Consider the following 6,000-nt stretch of genomic DNA (forward strand, 5'->3'; position numbering starts at 1 on the left):
TAAACACATCAAACTTGGCTCCATAAAGATAGTGTCTCCATATCTTTAGAGCAAACACCATTGTTGCTAACTCCAAATCATGAGTAGGGCAGTTTTTCTCATGAACCTTCAACTGATGCGATGCATAAGCTACAACCTATTTACTTTGCATCAACACACAACCTAATCCTTGATGAGATGCATTGTAGTAAACTTCAAAGGGTTCATTAAGACCAAGTAGAACAAGAACATGAGAAATGGTCAACCTTTGCTTCAACTCTTGGAAACTCTCCAAGCAATCTTCTGTCCAAGAAAATGATTGGTCCTTATGGGTAAGCTGAGTCAATGGGCTACTATCTTTGAAAATTCCTTTATGAACCTTTGATAGTATCCAACTAACCCAACAAAAATCCTAATCTCTGTAGTCGTCTTAGGAAGCTCCCATTGCAAAACTATTTCTACTTTGGATAGATCCACAACAATCCCACCAACCAAGATCACATGACTCAAGAATTGTATATCATCAAGCCAAAACTCACACTTAATAAGTTTAGCATACAACTGTTTCTCCTTTAAGATCCCCAACATAATCCTTAAATGTTCTTTGTGTTCCTTATGAGAACAAGAATAGATAAGAATGTTGTCGATAAACACAACAACAAAATTGTCTAAGAAGGAATAAACGATCCTATTCATGTAATCCATGAATATGGCTGGAACATTTGTTATCCCAAAAGGCATAACTACATACTCATAATGCCCATACTGAGTCCGAAAGGCCATCTTTGGTATATCTTCATCCTTCACTCTAATTTGATGTATCCTGATTTCATATCTATCTTTGAGAAAATTGTAGCTCCACGCAACTAATCCATCAATTCATCTATCCTTGGCAAAGGATATTTGTTCTTGATAGTGAGCATATTTAATTGAAAGTAGTCAACACACAATCGTGTACCACCATCCTTCTTCTTGACCAACAACATTGGTGCTCCCCAAGAAGGAAACACTTGGTTGGATCATCTCTTTCTTAAGCACAACCTCAAGTTGCTTCTTCAACTCAACTAGCCCAACTGGTGCCATCCAATAAGGAGTAATTGACACTGGTCCTGCACCTAGGACTAGATCAATTTCAAACTCAACCTCTTGTCACAGAGACAAACTAGTTACATCTTCTGGAAAGACTTCAAGAAACTCCATGACCACATCCACACACTTCAAGTCAAGATCACCCTTGACTTCCAAAAAGGAAAGGATCATATAACCTTGTGCTCCTTCTTCAAGAAGCTTAAGTCTAATTGGCAGTGATGAAATCCACATCTTCATGATCGGGAAAAACTAGAGTCTTCTTGGCACAAACTATGAGAATGCGATTAGAAGACAAACAATCCATTCCTAAGATCACATTCAAGTCAAACAAAGGAAGGCAGATCAAGTTAGCCTTGTAATTGTGTCCACACATTACGACAAGACAACTAACACAAACCAAAGAAGTCGCCACGAGACTAGTCGTAAGGGTAGAAACAAGCAGATCCACACAAAAATATTAAACAAAATGAAACATAAGCATCACATAAATTATGCTAAGTGTTGGTGGTCTACGTTAAGATAGGTGAGAGAGTAATGCATGTTGCATAAATAAAACTTTGAACAAGGTTTCTAAAACCTGTCACATTTGTGCTGCTATAGTGCTGCTTAAAAACCACTATGTTTTTGGAATCTTGTAGTGGTCCACAACCAAGGCCACTCCATAACACCACTCTAGAAATGTTCAATGGAGATACAAAAAGGGCTATGTGGATTGTTTTCAATTAACCCATACTATCCTGCAAAAAACCCCATTTCCATTTATTGAATAGTGAAAATGAATAGAAACACATGAGAAAGGAACATGCATTGGGTATTTTCTTGTAACTTCCTAGTCTTGTGGCAGCAAAGGAGAAGATAAAGAGATAATGGGATTATGTTAGAGAAAATGTGAATATAATAGAGGAAACAATAAGATGAAGGGGTATGCAAACACTACTAAAAAAAGGTCTTTTAGAATGGTTAAAAAATTAACTTTTTAGATTGGTTGTATGAATGTTCTAAAAACTCACATTATAAAAAAAACATGACCTTTTAGATTTATTTTCAACTAATATAAAAAAAAAACAACTTTTAGATTGATTATTTTGGAGATCATTCTAAAAAGTTACCATTTTAGATATGTTTCTTCAATCTAAAAAGTTATTTTTAATATATATATATATATGTGTGCACACTATGTTTTGTTTATTTTCTTCTTGTAATTTGTAAAACAAACACAATGTTGAATATATAAGATAATCAGTTCACAACACAAATATAAATATTCATTTCTAGCAAGTCATTGCCTTCTCTGTCAATTGTACACAATCACATAATTAATCATGATACTTCATAATCTACTAAAACAATTTCCTACAATCGGTTACACTTGGGAAAGAGGAAAGAGATCCATGAAATTGATAAAAGAATACAAGACAAACCTAGAAGATTACATGTTCATCTGGGACTTGGGCAATTTCCAAGAGCTGCATCAAACAATCAAAGCTAAATGTTTAGTGCTAATTCCTTAAAATATTAATTGATCGTACTTGTATTTTCTTTTAAGGTTCAGAAACCAAAGAGATGGAGAGCAGGACAATTATTGAACTCTCAATTCATTTTTATTTTTATTCCTTTTAGGACAATAGACATTTGCTATAGAGTCAATGTAATGAATTATTAAGATAAATTATGGTTGACAAGAAATGAAATCAGCAATTGTTACATGCCTAAACGCTTCCTTTATAAGAAATCAAAGTGTCACATTTCACATCAGCTAATGTCTTGGGAGTGACCTGCATTACAAGCACCCAAAACATCAACATTATGTAAGTAAAAATCTAAAATGCACGTGCTCTAAAGCTAAAAGCTAACATGTCTATAAATAAGACTTGGACATTCCTCTTCATGTACCTGTCTTTTCTCTTCTCTCTAACCAAATAACAGGCCAGAGGCACTCATTTACGGTTACTGTAGCTTTCACTTTTTAAAACTTTCAGGTGTGTTCCATATGTTACACGGCAACGTCTAAGGTGCGTTAGAGGAAGTGTAATCCAAAATGCAAATTGCTAAGAAATATTACTAAGAGTGTAAGAAGTTTTAGCCACTGTTACATAGAACTAGGCTAACATGTTAGTAAGAAAAAACATGGAATATATCACATTGCATATATTTTGGCAATTAATCACATCTAATGTTTTAATAATAAGGAAACCAAGTTGTACAGATGAAAGAAATATAAAAGAGAAATTTAGTCAAATAATCCTTTATTAATAAAAATCAGAACAACTAACTATATTAAATGAGAGCGTTTTTAAGGACAATTCTTCACTGAGAGCGTCTTTAAAACTTTTTTCTTCAACGAGAGTGTTTTAAGAAAATTTTCTTAACCTTTTCTCTCATTGCCGGTGTAAAACCAATTTTTTTTACTAATCTATGAATAAATAATTGAATAATTTAAAAGAGAATATTTAATTTAATTTTAGTATAAATAAATAATTAAAATATGGGTTTGCTAGTCTGTTTGAACTTTTGTTAAAACAAATTCTATAGAAATTGAGTATATGTAGCAACCAACAGTGCTAAGGTACATACTAAATATAAAGAGCTAGAAGATAATGTGGCGACCTAAGAATTTAGTTAATAATTAATTTAATTTAATTATAACTATGTTCAAAAGTGATTCACAAGATTTCCTTGTTCTATGATTAAAACGAAGTCTTTATTTTAATTTGACTGCCATATTTAGTCACATTGACTTTTTCCACAATTTTAATTTTATTCATGGGTCAATTTTATTTTTCGTTTGCTAGTTCTATAACCTTAGCTTTGCTAAGACGTTCCTGTTGAATCTTGGGAGGTTTGCGTGGGATATCGCAGATAAACATTTTAGGTCAGTGACTCTTACACCTCAGGAAGTTCAACCGCGTTTGTGATTTTCGACTTTAGCAATAACAGTCTAAAAGGTTTGTATCATGGCTGAAGCAACAAAGCTTGTCAATAATGTCGACGCTTCCAACCCCACATTATCATTGAAGATACAAATAGAAAGGAAAGTGTTGCAGCTAGAACCAAAGCAATATCTGTCAAGGCAAACACGATACAAGACAAACCATTTCATAAGAGGTATGCCAACAAAACTGACCACAATAACAAGAATATGTAAAAATATAATAACCCACATGTTACTCCTTTTAATCCCATCCTACGTGCTCCTACTTCTAATCCTTTTTTCCACAAAAAAGGAGTCTGTTTTGTTTGTGGGAAGCCAGGACATTTTCCTCCTCAATAGAGGTACAAAGTTGCGAGAAATGACAATCCTCCTAAGCCTCAAGTAAATGTTGACACCAATTTGAACAAATGGGTGGTAGACTCTGGAGCTACCAGACACATCTATGCTAATAAGAGTATGTTTACCTCCTATACTATTGTGAAAGATGGAGAAGAACAAGTTTATCTAGGTGATTCAAGAACTACTCTGGTTCAAGGAAAGGGAAAAGTTCTTCTCAAGCTCACGTATGGGAAAACACTAGCTTTGAATGATGTGCTACATGTTCTCTCTATCAGAGTTAACCTTGTTTCTGTAGCATTGTTGGGAAAAGTTGGGGTAAAGATATCCTTTGAGTTTGATAAGACAATTATGACTAAGAATAATGTATTTGTGAGGAAGGATTATTGTGATCAGGGTTTCTTTGTGCTCAATGTTTCTAATGTGATTAACGAGAATGCATCTTCTTCTGTTTAGTTGATTGATTCTTATGATGTATGGCATGCGATCGAGGTCATACCCGAATCAAATAAACATTAAAAATGCAGTATCTAGGAAGTGATCATAGGTCGTCTCATAACGAGCAATGGTCAATCAAACGTTCATAATAGATTGTAGTAAAACAGTAACGAATTGGGGGGGGGTGTTTGTTTTTGTAAATTAAACAACAAGTAAATTTGAATTAGAAAATATCAGAATTAAAACACGTTGTTTCCCCTTGATTCACAAGCAAGTCTCTTATCCTAGGTTACGAGGATTTATCCTTTATCCGCTCAACCACTTAATCCAACCCCAAATTAAATTACTAAGTGAAATTTAACATAAGGCATTCATTATGTGATTAAGAAACACATACACCAATTAATCATGAACGAAATTGATCATTAAGCATGAACGTAAATTAAGCGCAGAGATAATTAATCAAGCACTAAGCATGCATGGATTAATAGCAACAAATATAGAGTAATTGGTGAAGAGGAAAAACTGATCAGAATTCAATAGTAATAATAAAACCTCAAAGAGAGTTGTGCTTGATCCTCAAGAGAAAACAACGCTGGAGACTTAGTCTTCCATTAATCAATAGCAAACGAAATTGTAGTAGAAAACGAAGAAAACTAGAATTATTCTCCAAAACAAAAAAAAAAACTAAAAACGAGAGAGAGAGCCTAAAACTAGAACCTTGGTGCTGTTATACAGTTCTCAACCCCAAAGCTTACAAATCTGTTTTAAGTCCAAGCCCATAAATAAAATAAAATCTAGATAAGATAAGATAAGACAAAATGATAAAATTGTATAATTAATTTGACAATTAAGACTAATCAATAATTAAAATGGTGGCAAAAAGGGTTAAGAAATATGAGAAAATGATGACACATCAAATCCCTTCACACTTAGCCTTTTGCACTCCTGGGAAAAATCAAAAAACAATGCAAGGGACAAATCCAGAGACATTAAAGAGAAACAAACAGGCACAACAACAATTACATATTTCTCAATGAATCTCAAGGAATGAAAAGAATGGGTAACATGCAACACGTAAAGAGTTAAAGAGTCAAGACCGTCATGAAAATCATCCAAGCATCTCAAACATGGCAAGATAGTAAATCAGCTCAAGAATGAAAAGTGATAAAGCCTTACAATATATGCACTCTATCTCTGAAGTGTCTAGGATACTTTTTACTCTC

The sequence above is a fragment of the Glycine max genome, chromosome 18 (assembly GCF_000004515.6).
Source record: "Glycine max cultivar Williams 82 chromosome 18, Glycine_max_v4.0, whole genome shotgun sequence".
NCBI lineage: Eukaryota > Viridiplantae > Streptophyta > Magnoliopsida > Fabales > Fabaceae > Glycine > Glycine max.